Below are 19,319 nucleotides of genomic sequence, written 5' to 3'. Positions count from 1 at the left end.
TGCGAACTCCTTTGAGCGCAGGAAGAGAAAAGTTTCTTATAGAAGTATTTGATTTACTAGTCTAGTTTTATTTATCATCAAAATAAAAAGTTTTTATTTGAATATCAAGATTATAAGTTATAATAAATAAGATATTTAAGTATTTTTTTTCATTTGATTAGATGAGTAATCTCTGGAAAAAAAATAGAGAAAATAAGTATACAGTTAGACCAAACGCCTCCAAATGTTTGTTGAAAAAATGTCTGTGTTGTTGTTGAGCCGATCGACGAGGTTACGATAGCAAATCACCAGCCCAACGTTGTCACCGAAATTTACTTCACGAGGCTCATAATCAATGTAAGTATTCAATCGGCCTTTTATCTGTTACAATAATGATAGGGATTTCTATAGGAGTTTGTAGAGGTGTCTTTCAGCCCACAACGCTTCCCCGTCGATGGTAGCTCAACTCTCTCACACCATCGTACACTTGCATGACTTGAACTTATAAGTATGCTCGTCTTATGTAGATCTAAAATATTGTTTAACCATGGAATGCTATATAGGCTCAGCCTATTCGTAACTATACTCAGAACCCGTAACCTAGATTGCTGTAGGCTAAATTACCTGGCTCTTCAACCACCTCCTCCCTTAACTTTGCTTACCAATGTTAGGTTCCATTATTTAAGGAAAACTATTCAAAATATCTTTTCTTTACAGACAAACAAAGCATTTCTAGGAGAGAATACTTGTAGGACAGTCAATTGGTAAGTACAAGAATATGTAAATAGAAATGCCGAAAGTCATATTAACATGGGTCAAAACATATATATATATATATATATATATATATATATATATATATATATATATATATATATATATATATATATATATATATATATATATATATATACCTAAGCTCTGATCACATCACTAAATGACACACTGATGTAGGTACATTTAGCACAGGGGCCATCCTATGTGTACAGATATGTCTTCGATAGATGGAGTGGTTGCTCGAGCAAGCCTATGTCCGCCAATCTACAAAACCTCCAGATTTTCTAACCATAAACACTATCTATCAAAATATTTAGATGCTTCAATGAGAAATTGGATTTGGGTGCTTTTTGCTTTGATCTGGATTATAAAATCCTTAATTTGAATGGCAAATCGTGATGACAATGTTAAATGTTGATGACTTGAAGCATTGACATGTAAATATTTACGACAGTTGTTTAGAGCAGAATGAGGTTAACTTCTTACTTTAGAAAAAACTGTTGTGCGCAAATATTGTTCATCTAAGAGATAAATGCATGCTTAGGTATTTCAGTTTATATTTACCTATGCACCGCTCAAAGTTACTGTGATATTGGCTGATTAAGAAGAAGCCACCCTTGGTCAAGTTAAGTTGGATTAAAATAGTTTTGTAACTGATCAGAACTAGCAGATGAGTTTGACTATAGTCTTTTTGTATCCGAGAATTTGGTCATATAGCAGTTTTTTATTTTTTTTTTGTGAAAATATGTGATATTTTTTCTATTGTTTTGTTCTGTTGTTCTTTGTTTTCTGTAAATTGTATTAAGATATTCAATTAGTTAAGTAAATGTTCATCAAAGTATGTTTCTGTTCTATTTGCAGGGTGCAAATATTTCCTCTCCATAATACAATTGTGTAACATACATAGGGCTTATGTCACTTATAGGAACATAGTAATTTAATATAGTTATTTTATTATATGTGAATGTATATATATATATATATATATATATATATATATATATATATATATATATATATATATATATATATATATATATATATATATATATATATATATATATGGAAAATTTACAGTTTCATTCATTATGGGAAATCTATTATAATAATATATTACCCGAGTAAAGCAAGTCTTTTGTAGTATTTCTGTAAAATATTATTTGTCGCAAATGCCTAGTTCTTTATATATCGACGATCAAACTCACGCTACTCACGTCTTACTCCCAGATTTTTTCTAAGTCTGTTGTTATTGTTGACTGTGTCTTGTATTTGCTTAAATGAGCCCTGTAACCACTATAATTCGCAGACAAACTAGTCCACTATAAAGTCTTACACGTTTGGCCAATCACAGCGCCTATCCACTATGATGTCCTACATGTTTGGCCAATCACAGCGTGACAATACAACAGCGCCACAATACATCTTTCCCATGCATTTCATTTTGTTCTTAGAAATGGAGGCAGTAACAAGCACGTCATCTCATGTTGCACAAGAAGTTGAAATTCCATCTTCTTGTCCTGACTGTTTCCTAACTTGCAATGAATTTGTTGTAAGTTATTCGGGGATTATTGAAAACCTAGTGGATTTGTGCCAGAGAGACAATTTAATTTTACAAAATCAAAATTGGCCTGCATGTGAAGGAACCTTCCCAACGGCTTCACGTTTTCCTCAAAGCAGCTACACATCTTGATGAACCAACAGTTTAAGGTAAGCTTCATTAATTTATGGAGTATATTATAATGGTGATAGTATAACGATGTATGCAGCAGTACCATCACTTTGGATTTGGTTTGATGGATGTGTTAGGTAGTGGCTGTAAGGGGGGGTGGCCTCGCAGGGGTAGGCCTAGGTAGGGGTACAGGGCCCTAGGTTAGGTGGTTGTATTAGGTTCGGTAGTGTCCCAAAATTCACTGTGGCCTTAAGGGAAGGCGGAGCCCCCCCCCCCCCCCCGGTAGGCCTAGGTAGGGGTACAGGGCCCCTAGGTAGGGGTACAGAGCCCCTAGGCTAGGTTAGGTGGGTTTATTAGGCTCAGTAGTGCCCTGAAAATCACTGTGGCCTTAAGGGGGGGTCGCAAGGGGGGGCGGAGCCCCCCCCGGTAGGGCTAGATAGGGGTATAGGGGGAGGGGTGGTGGAAGGATAAGTATTCATTTATTGCAAATATCATTTGACAACCCCCCCCCACCCAAAACCCCGGTTCCCACCTGGTGTCCCCCATAATTGTTGGGATGAAGTAGGGTCTTTCTGCATTCTAGAACAACTTAGTAAATCTCCAAATCGGATGGTTTGCGGTCAAAATAAACGTTAAATTCGTTGGAACTACACTATTTCTGATGCAACAAATATATTTTTATTCCAGTTTCCCCATAATGGATGAAACTGTAAATTTACCATATATATATATATATATATATATATATATATATATATATATATATATATATATATATATATATATAAGTCACTAAATAGCGCGTGACAATATATTCAGCCAAGGCCACAGGAAAAATAAAAGAAGGTATACCGAGCGCTTTCGTGTTATTTCAACACATTTTCGAGGTACCTCGAAAATGTATTGAAATAACACGAAAGCGCTCGGTATACCTTCTTTTATTTTTCCTGTGGCCTTGGCTGATATATATATATATATATATATATATATATATATATATATATATATATATATATATATATATATATATATATATATATATATTTATATAGATATGCTGTCTTAGTTAAGATCTGGGAGTAATTTTAGTCTATAACCGTTTTAAACGTTATAGACTCTGAGCAATAATCTGGAAGTATTTTAGTCTTCTCGAAGCATTTTAACCTTTATAGATGCTGTATAAGCAAAGATTTAGCAGTGATTTCCATCTCCTGCACTTACTATTTTAGACATGAAAGAAAGCAATGAAAAAGATTAAGAAATATGTGATTAATATGATATATATATATATATATATATATATATATATATATATATATATATATATATATATATATATATATATATATATATATATATATATATATATATATATATATATATATATATATATATATATATATATATATATATATATATATATATATATATATATATATATATATATATATATATATATATATATATATATGTTTGAAATAATAAGTGGAAGACTAGATGTATTTATGGTTTATATCTTTATTACATACATACATACATACATACATACATACACATAATTAGAAATATGACCTTAATATATTTTCTGCGAAGCGAGTATGTTTAGAAAAAAAAGTAGAGGTTAATTGAAAAAGCCACTTAACTGTTCTGCATGTCCTGTAAGTCTATCTTTCACATAGATCACATCAGATGACCGGGTGTTTTGTGCATACAATTTTGTTACACACAACATAAGCATCCATTGATTTCTCTTGTATAACAATATAACAATTCTGAAACTCATTGTAAATAAGAAACCCTTACAACAGTTGCATTTAGTTTTGGGCAGGCTTAATAGAAGGGCCATGGATGCCTGGTGGTTTATCAAGAGGTTGTCTTTTCCTCTTTCTGATTTTTTCTTCTCAAAACCATCCTTACTGTCCTCCCTTCAGTTGAAGTGGCTATCCTGGAGGGTATTTAGCTTTGCATGGTGTATCGGCTCCTCCATGTTGACCAGTTTTTCCGACTTTTTACTATAGTCTATGGGTATCATCAATCACTTTTTTTATTATTCTGTACATATTGTTTTTGTTATAATTCTTGTTAATCTAGTTTTTAAGTATGATGTCTTTTTTATTTCTATTGATTCTTATGCTGTCTGGAGATATTGAGCGAAATCCGGGACCAGTACGTCCTAGATTTCGTCAATATCGTCTTCTGTATTGCAATATTCGTGGTCTTCATGCAAATATCCAAGACGTTACAGTTGCGTCCAGACAGTATGATATTCTTTTGTGCTCAGAAACTTTGGTTTCTAATATGAAGCACTCATCTGAGCTCCTTATAACTGGTTTTAAGAAGCCAATAATGCTGAAACGTGATGCCATTCCTAGGGCCAGGGGAATGGTGGTGTATATTAGGACCGAGTACCCTGCTTCTCATAAGTCCTGCTATCAATGTGGATGTCATGAGATTCAGGTAATAAAAGTTTGTGGTAGGCATAACAACTTTTATTTGTGTTCGATCTACCGGAATCCAGACATGGATGATTCTATCTTCGATTGTCTTCTTACCGTTATGGCTAAGATACAAGAAGATGATAGAAAGGCTTCTTTTGTCTTTGTTGGTGATTTTAATGCTCACCATAGGGAGTGGTTAGTTCTATCTCTCCTACCGATCGCCATGGCTTAAGAGCTTTAGACTTTGCCTCTGAATCAGGCTGTGAGCAAATCATAAATGAAGCTACTCACAGGTCTGGTAATTGCTTGGACCTCGTATACACTGACTCCCCTGGCGTTATAACTAGTAAGGTTGGTTCTCCAGTCGGGACTTCTGATCATGCCTTGATTTCATTATTAGTGAAGACTGAGCAGCCTGTCCCTGATATATCATATTCCTGTAAAATTTATATGAAATCCCAAGCAGACTGGAATGGGATTTTGCATGATCTTTTGTGCTTGAATTGGTCACAATTATATAATAGTGTAGATCCTGTTGTCCCTTTGAATAAGAATCTAGTCAACATAATTGATAGGCGTATCCCTTCTCGTGTGCTAAGGTACCGAATGAAGGACAAACCGTGGTTCAATGATGATTGTAGACGTGCTTATTTGGAGAAGCAGGAGGCCTATCACCTTTGGAAGGGTAACAGATCAGATTTAACCTGGAACAACTATACTCAGCTTCGGGCTTTTGCCCAGAGAGTTTATGCCTCAACTGAAAAGGAGTACAATTTAATCATAAAAGAAACCCTCTCTGGTACAACTCAGGAACATAAATGGTGGTCTACCCTTAAATCTGCACTCTTTGGTGTAGATGCAACAGTTCCTCCTTTACTTAAACCAGATGGCTCAGTCACTCACTGTCCAAAGGAAAAGGCAACCCTTTTGGCTGATGTTTTTGACAGTAAACAGAGTAATGAAAAACTTGAACTTCCTCATTCCTGTTTTCCTGAGGCTAAACTAACTAGTTTAGCTTTTCGATCTCGTGAGATTAAAGCTCTGTTGATGGACCTTGATGCTTATGGAGGTGTAGACCCAAATGGTATTTTTCCTTTGTTTTTTATAAAGACAGCAGATTTCTTAGCTCCAAAGTTATCTGTTATTTTGCGCAAGTTAGCAAGAAGAGGAGCTTTTAGCACTTGTTGGAGAATTGGTAATGTTACTCCTCTATGTAAATGTGTTTGTGGTAGCTCAAGTCCCACAGATTACTGCCCAATTTCCATAACTCCCATATTATCTAAAGTTTTTGAACGTCTTGTGGCAAAACGTCTTAATAGGTTTGCTGAAGGTAATCATCTATTCCCCAGTTTGCAATTTGGTTTTCGTAAAGGCCTTGGAGCATGTGATGCCCTTCTTACAATCTCCAATGCAGTACAGAAATCCATTGATTGTGGTCGGGAAGTTCGTATGATTGGCCTTGATTTTAGTGCTGCCTTTGACCGTGTTAATCATGAGGCCCTTGTTTTCAAACTGAAACAGTTGGGAGTGGGTGGGTCGTTTCTTAGCATTATTATTAATTTTTTAAGCAGTAGATCTCAAGGAGTTGTTGTTGATGGGCACCATAGTGAGTATAGGAATGTGATATCCGGTGTTCCACAGGGTAGTGTTCTTGACCCATTACTTTTCATACTATATACACATGACATGTGGTTTGGCTTAGAAAATAGGCTTGTTGCATATGCAGATGATGCTACTCTCTTTGCATCAATTCCATCCCCTGAATGTAGATCTGAGGTTGCTGAATCCCTTAATAGAGATTTAGCTAAAATTAGTGCATGGTGCATATTATGGGGTATGAAGTTGAATCCTAACAAAACTCAAAGTATGATTGTAAGTAGGTCAAGGACGGTGGCTCCTCAACATCCGGATCTCAGTATTGATAATGTTTCTTTAAATTTGTATGACTCTTTCAAAATTTTAGGTGTGATTCTCGACAGCAAATTTACTTTTGAGAAACATATAAGGTCTGTGTCTTCTTCCATTGCACAAAAAATTGGCTTATTGAGAAAGTCTTTTAAGATATTCGGTGATCAATCTATTCTGAAGAAGTGTTTTAATTCTTTTATTCTACCTTGTTTCGAGTATTGTTCTCCTGTCTGGTCTTCAGCTGCTGATTCTCATCTTAATTTGTTGGACAGAAACTTACGGTCTATTAAATTTCTTATTCCTGATCTAGATATTAATCTCTGGCACCGTCGTTCAGTTAGTTCATTATGCATGTTGCATAAGATTTTTCATAACTCTGACCATCATTTACATTCAGATCTCCTTGGACAATCCTATCCTGTTCGTAATACTAGGCAGGCAGTTAATTCTAATAGCCAGGCCTTCTCCATCATAAGACTCAATACTACGCAGTACTCTAGAAGTTTTATTCCAGCTGTTACCAAGTTGTGGAATGATCTTCCTAATCGGGTTGTTGAATCAGTAGAACTTCAAAAGTTCAAAGTTGGAGCAAATGCTTTTTTGTTGACCAGGCGGATATGAGTCTTTTTATAGTTTATATATGACATATTTGTTTTTGACGTTGTTGATAGTTTATATATGACAAATCTCTTTTGACATTACTTTTTTTAGAATGATTTATTGTTAATTTGTTCTCTTCAGTTATTTATTTCCTTATTTCCTTTCCTCACTGGGCTATTTTTCCCTATTGGAGCCCCTGGGCTTGTAGCGTCTTGCTTTTCCAATTAGGGTTGTAGCTTGGATAGCAATAATAATAATAATAATAATAAGGTTTACTCAAGCTAATAATTGCTTCTCCGCAAACTGTTGTTAATCATCGCATCGTGCCTTAAGCACAGTACAATCTTCAAAAATGTATTAGAACAAAACAATAAACAAAATCACATAACATAATAGGTTTAAAACAAACAAAAATTACCAATTGTTCCGTAACTGACATACAAACCACGCTATTTAACCATTTTACCACCATGGACTTACCGGTACGTCCTTGCAGAAAACTGCTTTGTTCCGTAACTGGAATACAAACCACGCTTTTTAAAGTGGGTAATTACTTTCGGCATAGCTGAAAGGACGAGCCATAAAAATTTAACGAGGGATTACTACCCCACCGCTAGTTAGCGGGGGGTGGGGGGGTAGGGAGGGTAGTTAGCTACCCTCCCCCCTCACACACCTTTGTTGTAAACTAACTTTGCTTACGGCTCGGGTGCTAGACGGACGTGTCCGCTGTCACCCTCGCCTACACAACAGCCATTAATCATTGCTTTTGCTTTCTCTTTTCTAGAGTGTTGGGAAGTTGGCCTCTACAATGCGGAAGTGCCCTGGGTTATCTGACCGCCCTTGTGGGACCTTCGTGTCTTCTACCGAGACGGATCCTCACACCTTATGCCCTTATTGTAGGGGTCAGCGGTGTGAATGTGATAACGTATGTATGGAATGTAGGGAATGTAGGGAGTGGCCTATCTCCCAGTGGGAGAGGTATTCTCGGCGCCGGAAGAAGTCCAAATGGGATATCTCCCCTTCAAAGGTTTCTTTGAAGAAGGAAAATCCTAAGGACTCTTCTTCCGTAGCCCAAACCTCCTCCAAAGCTCCCACTCGGTCGGGCTCTCGTGAGAGGCCGTCGAGTGGTAGCGTAGGCCGTACTGTTGTTGACCGATCTCGGGGTTTGGGAGAGGGAGTTGCCTCCCATAGCGAGGCAGCTCCTCCTCCTCCTCCGGGGGAGGATTTAATTATTTCTCCTGATGTAAATAATGATGATCTTTGGCAGCTTTGGGCTTCCTTGGGGCTTCAAGGTTTGCCCTCCAAGGAAGCCCTGTTTGACATGATCAGGTTGGGAGCAGCTGTCAAACAGTCACCGGCGGTAGCAGAGGTTGACCCTCTGTCTATTGTCGAGGCTGTTGTGGTAGACGCTTCCAATGAGAGTGTTCAAACCCCTGCTCCTGTTGTAGCTGAAGGCTTAGCTCCCCCCTCTGAACATCCTTCGAGGGAGGAACTAAGTCCAACGGTCTCTCCTGCGGGTGATTCTCCCCCCCGGGGGAGTTCACTGACAGAGACTACTCTTCGGAGGACTGCCAATGGTTTGCCTGCTGCTCCTAGAGGACGTATCCGACGTAAGGCTCGACTTCCTCTTCGTCGCTGAGGTCTTCCTTCTCCTCACAAGGGTGTTAGGAGGCGCCTCTTCAGATCTTCACCCTCGCAGTCCCCCGAGAGGAACCTCGTCCTTCAGCTACCATTCCTGCTACTTCCATGGACCTGGACCTCTCCGCAGATCGTTCGCGATCTCCTACGCCTGCCAGACCTGCTGACCTGCCTTCACCTTTCCTGGCTGCTGACGCGCTGTGGGCGCCCACCCATCCCGTTTTCAAACGGGTACCAGTCCCTTCGAGGCAAAAGGGGCTTTCATACATTGTGTGTAAGTCCCTTAAGCGCCAGGTTTCCCCTGTGCGCCAACGTTGTTCTGTTCGTCCTGCAGTTCCAGAGACTACGCGCCCACGATCTCCTGCTTGCCAACGGACCTCTGCGTGCCCTCGGCCTGATACACGCCATGGACGCCCTCAGTCTCCTGCTCGTCAGCGCTCTCTTGCTCGTCAGCGATCTCCTGTGTGCCAGCGCTCTCCTGCTCACAAGCGCTCTCCTGCTCGCAAGCGCTCTCCTGCTCGTCAGCGCTCTCCTGCTCGTCAGCGCTCTCCTGCTCGCCAACGCTTGCCTCTTCGTCATCGCTCGCCTGCTCGCCCTCGATCTTCGGATCAGGGCTCCCAAGAGAAGTCTTCCTCTCCTGCTCGCCAGCGCTCTCCTCCACGATCGCCGACTCGCCATCAGACTTCGCCTGCTCGCCATCCCTTGCCTATGCGTCATCGCCCGCAGTCTCCATCGCGCGCCCGCGCGCCCACTGCCAGAACTTCTGTTCCTGATAAGCGCCCTCCTGCGCGCCCGCGCGCTAGGGATATTTCCCCTGCACGCACGCGCCCTACGGCCTCGCCCTTACGAGCCCTTCAACATCCTGTGGCTGCACTCCATCCGAGGTCTTCGGAACGCGCACCAACGCGCCCACGCGCCCTGACACCTACACGCCCATGCGCCCTGTCACCTGCGCGCCCACGAGCTTCTTCTCCTGCGCGCCCACGAGCTCCTTCTCCTGCGCGCCATTATTCCCCCACGTGCCAACGCGCGAATTCTCCTACGCGCCACCGCTCTCCTACATGCCATCGCTCGCCTGCGCGCCATCGTTCGCCTGCTCGCCTGCTCGCCCGTGCGCCCTCGCTCGCCCACGCGCCCACGCGCTCCCTTGCCATCATCCACGCGTGCCTGCACGCGCGAGTAATCGCCTCCCGAGCTGGGCAATGGCCAATCGCGCGAGTCCGATGCCCAGTGCAATGCCCAGCGCGACCCACAGCGTGTTCCCACACAGAATCCTGCAGTACGACGCGCAGTCAGGTCATCTCCATTGCGTCCCCCCCCCCCCCCCCCCCGTAAGCGTAGGACAGTGCGCCCGACAAAGGGAGGAAAATCTTCACAGTCAGGTCCAGGAACTTTTCTTCTACAGCTTCTTCCTTTCAGGCAGACCCGGTTGTAGTTTCCACTCCTAGGGATTTTACAATCCCCTTCCCTCCAGAGGGTGTCTCTGACAGCGCTGCTGTCAGTCGGCTGCCCTGGATTGGGCCCTTGATCAGAGCGGTTACGCAGGCTTTCAAGCCCGCTTTCTCTGAATTAGGCCTCAAATCAGCGGCTATCTGGGCCCCCCCTGAAGAGGAAGGGAGGAGTGGACGACGTGGTGACTTCTCTAAGGGTGAAACTGGTTCCTCGGAAGCCGTCGAGGAATGCTCCCTCCCCTCCCCAGACTTTCTCTCCATCTCCCGTGGACGAGGGTTTTCCGTCCTCAGGGGATTCTTGTGAGGTGAGGTGTTCTCTCATCGCACCAATGGGAGAAACCCCACCTCGCGCCGAGAAGTCTCCTCGGGTGGAGGCGGAGAAGAGCCCCCCACCATCTTTGTTGGAATCCTGCATCCCTCTCAGGAGGGAGTCGAAGGACTCCAAGACGGTTCCGAAATCTTCTTCGAGGATCAGACCAGAACCAGCTAAGCCCGTGGAGAACGTCCACGAGTCCCCCCAAGAAGAGCCTTTGGGGACTGGAGACCTTGCTGCTAGTCCATCAGGAGGAGAGCCGCAGGAGTCGGAGCATGCCTTTTGGCAAGTTTTGACTCTGATGAGGAATCTTAACGGATTTTCGGATCCGGAGATTCCTCCTCGAGAGGGCAAGGACACGGTTCTGGACCGAGTCTTTAGTACTCAAAAGCCCCCTAAAACCAGTGTGGCTTTGTCCTGGTCCTAGGGGGTCAAGAGTGCCAGAGATAATGTCGAGAGCCAGCTTTCCGAGCTAGCCTCTTCCAGCCGTTCCAGCGCCGGAAACAAACTCCTCCCACCTCCTCGTGTCCACCAGAGGAGGTACTTTGAAATCTTCGAGGAGTCCTGTTTAGCTCTTCCCCTCCACCACTGGGTGGAAGAGTTCTCCAGGGGAGTTCCTCTCGAGAGACTCTCCAACCGGCCAGTGTCGTTCTTGGCCTCGGAGATTCTCTGCCAGGAGAAGGTAGCGAAGTGTGCCATGCAGGCTACCTCGTGGCTGGATATCTGGCTAGGATCTCTTGGCATCCTGATACGATCCGAAGACTTGTCTAAGGAGAGTACCAGGAAGGCCTTGGAGACCTTCCTTCTTTCTGGCCCACCAAGTCTCGAACTTGTGGGCTAACACTATCCTGAAATGCCGTGATATTGTGTCTAAAAGATTCAACTCGAAGGTCCCCAACACCGAGGTCAGTAAGCTCAGACATTCCTCCCTTTAGGGGAGTAGTCTGTTTGAGCCGAAAGATGTAGAGCAGGCGGCTGAGAGGTTGAGGAAGTTCAACCAGGACTCCCTCCTCCAGAGGGCTTTAACATCAAAGCCCTATAAGCCTCCAGCACCTCAACAACCTCGCCCTGCAAAGGTGACAAAGCTGGCAGTACCAGCAAAGGCAGCGGTGTCCCAACAGCCCTTTCCCGTCAAGGACAAGAGAGGCAAGAAGTCCTCCGGAGGAGGCAAAAATCCTAGGGGGAGTGGCCGAGGGCGCAAACGCTAGGATTGGCAGTCCCCCCGCATGTCCACCAGCGGGGGGATGCCTCCAAAGTTGCACGAACAGGTGGCAGCAACTCAGGGCCGATTCCTGGACGATCTCCGTGATCAGCCAAGGATATTGCATCCCGTTCATGACATCTCTTCCTTCCCTGACAGCGAATCCAGTGTCGTTGAGCTCTCTTGCCATGGGATCGGCAAGAGGGCAAGCCCTTTGGGCAGAAGTCGAGACCATCTTGAAGAAGGACGCTCTCCAAGAGGTCGTCGACGGGTCCCCAGGCTTCTACAGTAGACTCTTTCTTGTAAAGAGGACGTCTGGAGGCTGGAGACCAGTCATCGACCTCTCAGCTCTGAACAGGTTTGTCAAGCAGACCCCGTTCAGCATGGAGACGGCAGACACGGTCAGACTCGCAGTGAGACCGCGAGACTTCATGTGCACACTGGATCTAAAGAACGCGTACTTCCAGATCCCAATCCATCCGTCTTCAAGGAAGTACCTAAGATTCAGCCTAGACAACAAGATCTACCAGTTCAAGGTGCTGTGCTTCGGTCTCTCCACAGCACCTCAGGTTTTCACCAGAGTGTTCACCCTGATATCTTCGTGGGCACACAAGATCGGCATCTGTCTCCTCTGTTATCTGGACGACTGGCTGATCTTAGCAGACTCGAAGTCAACCCATCACATCAGACGACAGGATAGCAAGGCTGAGAAAGGTCGCAAATCCTTTCCTCAGACGAGACGAACTCCCAGCCCAATCGTGGTTACGTCTCCTTGGCCATCTCTCATCCTTGGTCCGTCTAGTTCCCAAAGGTTGTCTCAGAATGAGATCCCTGCAATGGCCACTCAAGTCTCGGTGGAGTCAAGGACACGATTCCCCAGACGTCTTGATCCCTATGGGTCTCGCGGAATGGACGGATCTTCAGTGGTGGGTGGCAGACGAGAACCTACGAAAGGGAGTGGATCTTCTCATCCTCCCCCCGGATTTGATGCTGTTTTCGGACGCCTCAAAGAAAAGGTGGGGGGCCCAAGTTCTGAACCACAGGACCTCAGGCCTGTGGTCAGAATCAGAAAAGTGCCTTCATATAAATCTGGTAGAAATGAAGGCCGTTTTTCTGGCCCTTCAACAGTTCCAACAGCACCTGTCGGGTCACTCGTGGTGGTGATGAGCGACAACACCACAGTAGTGGCTTAAATCAACAAGCAGGGAGGTAACCTTTTCAGAACAGCTATCCCATCTTGCAGTAGAGATACTGAGATGGACCGAAGTCCACTCGATTCCACTTTTGGCTCGCTTCATTCCGGGCAAAAGGAATGTGCTCGCCAACAGTCTGAGCAGAGCGTCTCAGATAGTGAGTACCGAGTGGTCTTTGGATCGTCAAGTAGCCAACAAAGTCCTGACTTTGTGGGGTTCCCTGATTGTGGATCTGTTCGCGACAGCATTGAACTTCAAACTGCTGCTGTACTGTTTCCCAGTCCCGGACCCCAAGGCTATCTGGCAAGATGCTTTCCAACAACGGTGGGACAACATCGATGTATACGCCTTTCCCCCGTTCTGTCTGAGGAGGAGGGTACTCAACAAGACCAGACTATCGGTCAACCTCTCGATGAGTCTCATAGCTCCGCTGTGGCATCACGCAAAATGGTTCCCGGACCTTCTGCAACTCCTTACGGAGCCTCCGAGAGAACTCCCTCCACGACACGAGCTACTCAAACAACCACACGCCAACATCTTTCACAAAGTCCTAGCTTCGCTTCGGCTTCACGCCTGGAGACTATCCAGCATCTCTTTGCAGAGAGAGGATTTTCGCAACAAGTTGTGGAAAGGATGTCTGGACACCTGCGAAAGTCATCCGCAGGGGTCTACCAGGTGAAGTGGAGAGTTTTCTGTGGTTGGTGTCGTGGAAGGGGTATCTCTCCACATTCCAACAATAGCGGAGTTCTTCGTGTATTTGTGAGAAGAAATGCGCCTTTCAGTCTCGGCAGTGAAAGGCCATCGCTCAGCCTTAAGTCTACCCTTCAGGCTGAAAGGAATGGACATTTCTTCTTCGCTACAACTTTCCCTACTCATACGTAGTTATGAACTTAGCTGCCCTCAGTCGGAAGTGAGACCTCCTCCATGGAATGTGGTTCGAGTTCTCAGGTCTCTTAAGAGACCTCCCTACGAACCATTACGCCAGGCTTCAGATCGCCACCTGACTTGGAAGACGGTGTTCCTACTAGCTTTGGCGTCAGCCAAGCGAGTTAGCGAACTTCATGGTCTCTCGTATGACATCGCCCATTCAAGGGGATGGGGGGAGGTAACGTTCAGCTTCGTCCCTGAGTTTATTGCTAAGACTCAGAATCCGGGAGTGCCGGACCCTCGCTTCGACTCCTTCCGGATTTCGAGTCTTCGTTCCGTAACAGATGACCCAGACCATCTCCTACTGTGCCCAGTAAGGAGTCTGAGGCTATACCTGAAGAGAACAGCTGCAGTTTGTCCCCATGGGCTGGCTTTGTTTTTCAGCACTGGGAGATCGAAGAACACCATCTCAGCATGGATTCGAAAGGCAATCCATCTGTACCTGAATTCTGACCCTCCTTCATCGTGTCATCCTAGAGCTCATGATGTCAGGGGAGTAGCTACCTCCCTGGCCTTCAAGAAAAACTTCTCAGTGATGCAGGTTCTACAAGCAGAGGTGTGGAAGTGTCAAATGACCTTCACAGCCCACTACCTGCAAGATGTGACCCACAGGAGGCTCGATACGTTCTCTATTGGCCCTGTGGTGAGCTTACAACACAGGTGTGTGAGGGGGGAGGGGTAGCTAACTACCCTCCCTACCCCCCCACCCCCCACCTCCCGCTAACTAGTGGTGGGGTAGTAATCCGTCGTTAAATTTTTATGGCTCGTCCTTTCAGCTACGCCGAAAGTAATTACCCACTTTAAATAGCTAAGGTTTGTATAGTAAGGAAAAATGCAAATTATCTACGAATTTGTCATATTTGAATTTTTTTTTGCATATTTTTGATAATTTTTTGAGAAATTTCAGGCATTTTCCAAGAGATTGAGATCAACCTGATCTCTCTATGAGGAAAATTAAGGCTGTTAGAGCAATTTAAAAAAAAATATACTGCAAAATGTGCTTGAAAAAAAATAACCCCTGGGGGGTAAAAGGGTTAATAAGGGGTATTACTTTCGGCGTAGCTGAAATGACGGGCCATTAGAATTTTAACGAGGGTTTACTACCCCATCGCTAGTTAGGGGGGGTAGGGGAGGGTAGCTTGCTACCCCCCTCCCTCACACACACCTGTGCTTGAGCTCACTTTGCTCTCAGTTCGGATGGTAGACGGACGTGTCCTCTCTCATCCTCGCCTCTCTCTTGGCAGTCATTAATGCTTTTTTGCTTTTTCTTTGACAGGTTTGAGTGTGAAGTTGGTCTCTGCGATTATGCGCACCTGTCCTGGATTACCCGACCGCCCCTGCGGAACATTCATGTCGGCGGTTGAGACAGACCCTCACACCCTTTGCCCTTACTGTAGAGGCCAACGGTGTGATAGTGGTAATAAGTGTGGTGAGTGTAGGGCGTGGTCTACCTCCTAGTGGGAGAGGTTTTCTCGGCGACGTAAGAAGAAGTCCAGGCGGGATATTTCTCCTTCGAAGGTTTCTTTGAAAGGAGAAAATCCCAAGGACTCTTCTTCCGTTGCGCAAACCTCCTCCGAAGCTCCCGCTGGATCGGTCTCTTTCGAGAGACCGTCGAGTGGTAGCGTAGACTGAGGTTCTGTTTTCCAAACTCGGGGTTCGAGAGATGGCGTTGCCTCTCCTAGCGAGGCAGCTCCACCTCTCCCCCCGGTGGAGGATGTATCACTAGCTAATTTGTTTCAGCTTTGGTCTTCCTTGGGGCTCGAGGGTTCGCCCTCCAAGAAAGCTCTACTTGACATCATCCGATTGGGTGCCACTGTCAAGCAATCGCTGACTTTGGCAGAGGTTGATCCTCTGTCAATTGTCGACGTTGTGGTGTTAGAGGTATCCAATGCGGTATCTCCTAATACCTCTGCCTCTTCACATCCCGCAGTAGCTGAATGCTTAGTTTCTCCCGTTCCTGCTCAACCTACGAGGGAGAAACTAAGTCTAACAGTCTCTCCTGCTGGTGATTCTCTCCCTCGGGGGAGTTCACTTACAGAGACTCCTCTTCGGAGGACTGCAGGTCAGCTTGCTGATTCAACGGCCCCCAGAAAGCGCATCCGTCGCAAGGCTCGCCTTTCTCTTCGCCAGAGAGGCCTTCCTTCACCTTTTAAAACGGTGAGGAGGCGCCTCTTCGATTCATCATCGTCGTTGCAGTCCGCCGCAGCGGAGCATCATCAGCGTTCACCGACTGCTCCTGCTATGGTCCTGGACCTCTCAGCGGATCGTTCGCGATCCCCTTCGGTGGAAGATCGTCCTTTCAAAGGGCATGCTGACCTTCCACCCGACAGAGCTGCTGACCTGCCGTCGCCGTTCCTGGCAGCTGATGAGCTTTACTCGCCAACGAATCCTGACTACAGTATCATGCTAGCCAGGCACCGATCCCTATTACGGGGCAACAAGGGCGTACCCGCCATCGTGCGCATACGTCCCTTACGCGCCATGATGGTCATGTGCGCCAACGTTCTCCGGTGCGCAAGGCTTTGCCTGAGGTAGCGCGCCAGTGCTCACCTGCGCGCCAATGCTCACCTGCGCGCCAGTGCTCACCTGCGCGCCAGTGCTCACCTGCGCGCCAGTGCTCACCTGCGCGCCAGTGCTCACCTGCGCGTCAGTGCTCACTTGCACGCCAGTGCTCACCTGCGCGTCAGTGCTCACCTGCGCGCCAACGCGCAGCTCCTGTGCGCCAGCAACCCCCTGCGTGCTAGCGCTCTCCTACGCGTCAGCGCTCGCCAACGCGCTAGTGCTCTCCTGCGCGCCAGCGCTCTCCCGCGCGCCAGCGCACACGTGCATCCATCTCTCCTGCGCGCCCATGATCTTCGGATCTGGGATCTGTAGGGAAGTCAAGGACTTTGCCTACACACCAGCATTCGCCAACGCGCCGCCTGCTGTCTCCAGCACGCCATCCCTCGCAAACGCGCGCGTTCACCTGCTCGCGCCCACGAGGATACGCACGCGCCCATCCTGTCCAGCAGTTATGCACCGCCATCCTGACGCGTGCCCTCGCACACAGGTTCTGACTGCGCGCCCGCGCGCAAGGGATATCTCTCCTGCGCGCGCGCCCTATGACATCTTCTGGGGCGCACGAACTCTCGCCCGCATGCCCACGGGTACAACATCCTGTTCCTACGCGAACATTCACCTGCTCGGCCGCGAGCGCACAATCAGCCTCCCGCGCACTCTCCTGTGGTCCCACAGTCTCCCGCGCGCGCTCCTACGCGCCGTCACTTGCCTGCGCGCCAGCAGTTTCCTGCGTGCCACGCCGGGTATTCCCCATCGCGCGAGCGCCAATACGCTCCCCTGCGCGAGCGCAAATACCCTCCTGCGCGCGAGGCTGCAGGACAACGCACGACAAGGTCGCCATCGCCACATTTCCCTCCCCGCAAGCGCAGAACTGCGTGCACGGCGGTGGAAGGGAAGCATCCGGAAAGGTCCAGGAACACGTTTTCTTCTTTTCAGGTGAACCCCTCTATAGAAACTCCTCCCAGGGATCTGTCGATCCCTGTCCCTCCAGAGGGAGTGTCTGACAGCGCAACTGTCAGCCAACAGCCATGGTTCGGGGCACTAATCAGAGCGGTTACACAGGCTTTCAAGCCTGTTCTCTCTGAGTTAGGCCACAGATCCTTGGCTGTGTCTACCCCCCTGAAGAGAAAAAGAGAAGTTTCAGATGCGGTGACTTCTCCAAGAGCTAAGCTGTCTCCTCGTAAGCCCTCGAGGCAGGTTCCCTCCCCAGACTTTTTTTCCCTCCCTGTCGGACGAGGATTTCCCGTCCTTAGGGAAGTCACGTGAGGTGAGACATTCCCCCATCGCACCAATGAGGGAAACCCCACCTCGCGTTGAAAAGTCTTCCCGGGTAGGGGCGGAGAAGAACTTTCCTCCGTCTTTGTTAGAGTCCTGCATCCTTTCCAGGAAGAAGTCAAAGGACTCGAAGACAGTGCCAAAATCCTTGACGAGACTTAGGACGGAGCCAGCTAGTCACTTGGAGAACGTCCGTGATTCTTCCCAAGAAGAGCCTTTGGGGACAGGAGACTTCGCTTCAAGTCCGACATCCAGAGGAGAACTACAGGAGTCAGAACATGCAATTTGGCAGGTTCTGACTCTTATGAGGACTCTCAATGGGTTTGCCAATCCAGAGATTCCCCCTCGAGAGGGCAAAGACACGGTCTTGGACCGAGTACTTGGAACTCAAAAACCTTCTAAGGCCAGTGTGGCTCTGCCCTGGTCTCAGGGGGATAAGAGTACCAGGGACGAGATCGCAGTCCAGCTCTCTGAGTTAGCCTCCTCCAACCGCTCCAGTGCCAGCAACAAGCTTCTCCCACCTCCTCGCGTACAGAGAGGAGGCACTTTGAGAGCTTGGGGGAGCCTTGTTTAGCTCTTCCTCTTCACCATTCTTTGGAAGAGCTTACCAGGGGAGTCCCTCTTGAGAGACTCTCCAACCGGCAGGTCTCATTCTTGGCAACTGAGATTCTTAACCAGGAGAAGGTTGCGAAGTGTGCTATGCAAGCTACTTCGTGGCTGGATATCTGGTTAGGGACCTTAGGTATCCTGATACGCTCTGAGGATTTCTCCAAAGAACGTACCAGAAAAGCTATACAGACGTTCCTCCTCTCAGGCACTCGCACGATCAAGTTTCTGGCCCCCCAAGTCTCAAACTTGTGGGCGAACACCATCCTGAAACTTCGGGATGCGCTGGCTGAGAGGTTCCATCAGAAGGTCCCTAGCACCAAGATAAATAGGCTCAGGCAGTCTTCCTTAGAAGGAACGAATCTGTTTGAGCCTAAAGATGTGGAACATGCTTCTGAGAGGTGGAGGAAGTCCCAACAAGACTCCCTCCTGCATAGGGCTTTGACATCCAAGCCCTATAAGCCTCCAGCACCCCAGCAGTCCCGTCCTACCAAGACCACGAAACCGACAACAGCAGCGAAGACAGTGGTGTCTAAGCTCTTTCCTGTCAAGGACAGGAAAGGCAAAAAGTCCTCAAGGGGAGATAAAAATCCTAGAGGGACCAGCCGAGGCCGCAAACGCTAGGATTGGCAGTCCCCCTGCATGTCCACCAGTGGGGGGATGCCTACAAAGTTGCGCAGACAGCTGGCAGCAACTCGGGGCCGATTCCTGGACGATTTCCGTAACCAGTCAGGGATATCACGTCCCGTTCACAACATCTCTACCTCTCCTGACGACGAATCCAG

At 46.9% G+C, this 19,319-nt stretch overlaps 1 protein-coding gene across 3 annotated transcripts in view; it reads left to right on the top strand.

Moving 5' to 3' along the window:
* The first annotated feature begins 230 nt into the window (after positions 1 to 230).
* LOC137618672 (zinc finger protein ZFP2-like) overlaps positions 231 to 19,319 on the top strand; it is a 188,625-nt gene continuing 169,536 nt past the window's right edge. For all 3 annotated transcript variants that reach the window (XR_011039784.1, XR_011039785.1, XM_068348812.1), the window contains exons 1-2: positions 231 to 336; positions 697 to 743. The gene's annotated coding sequence lies outside the window, so the exon portion shown is untranslated. The remainder of the gene's footprint in view (positions 337 to 696; positions 744 to 19,319) is intronic.

This window comes from Palaemon carinicauda, chromosome 25 (assembly GCF_036898095.1).
Source record: "Palaemon carinicauda isolate YSFRI2023 chromosome 25, ASM3689809v2, whole genome shotgun sequence".
In the NCBI taxonomy this organism is placed as follows: Eukaryota; Metazoa; Arthropoda; class Malacostraca; order Decapoda; family Palaemonidae; genus Palaemon; species Palaemon carinicauda.
Note: the sequence above shows the minus strand (reverse complement) of the source record. Positions and strands in the feature narration are given on the sequence as shown.